Genomic DNA, 653 nt, shown 5'->3' with positions numbered 1-653 from the left:
AGGAATGAAAACCCCAAATCCCTGTAAATGTTCATTAAAACTAATAAAATTTAATAATAATAAAAAAAAATATTGATGGTGCAGCTTTCAGCATCACAGCAACCCAAAAGTACAACAAACTGACTGACAAGCACTGCATTAATTAGAATGTTCATAAACAAGTAAGAATACAAATATCCAATGTATAAAATATTTAATAAAATGTAGATCAATTTCCCAATATCACAAACTAACAGACAAGTCTCACAGTTTAGGAGGCTTTATGTCCAAGTCTCACGTCTCACCTCTAAGGGAATGCTTTTTCTCTGCGGGTTCTAGAAGATCATCTTTGTCTTGGAGTTTCCTCTCCAGACTGTATTTCTGTGGCTGTTTGGTGCTAGGTGCTGGAGCCTTACAGCTGAGGCATAGTTTGGTGAAGCAGGATAATGTTGTCTTGTCAGGATTCTGTATGTTGGGGCTCTAAACTTTTTGAAACTAAAGTGGATGAAGGGTATAAAATATTTTTCCTCTTGCTGCTGCTTGTGTGTTCTAAGACGTACACTTTTTAAGCCAAGAATGTTGATCATCAGTCTATGGCAGAAAATATGCAGGAGAGCTTCCTGGCTTACTGACGGGAAGAGATCAATGTTTGTTCCAAGAAAGATGATCCAATA

Source organism: Elephantulus edwardii, unplaced genomic scaffold (genome assembly GCF_000299155.1).
Source record: "Elephantulus edwardii isolate Elephantulus edwardi_28Jun2011 unplaced genomic scaffold, EleEdw1.0 scaffold00100, whole genome shotgun sequence".
In the NCBI taxonomy this organism is placed as follows: Eukaryota; Metazoa; Chordata; class Mammalia; order Macroscelidea; family Macroscelididae; genus Elephantulus; species Elephantulus edwardii.
The sequence above is the reverse complement of the archived record's forward strand: the minus strand, read 5'-3'. Positions refer to the sequence as shown.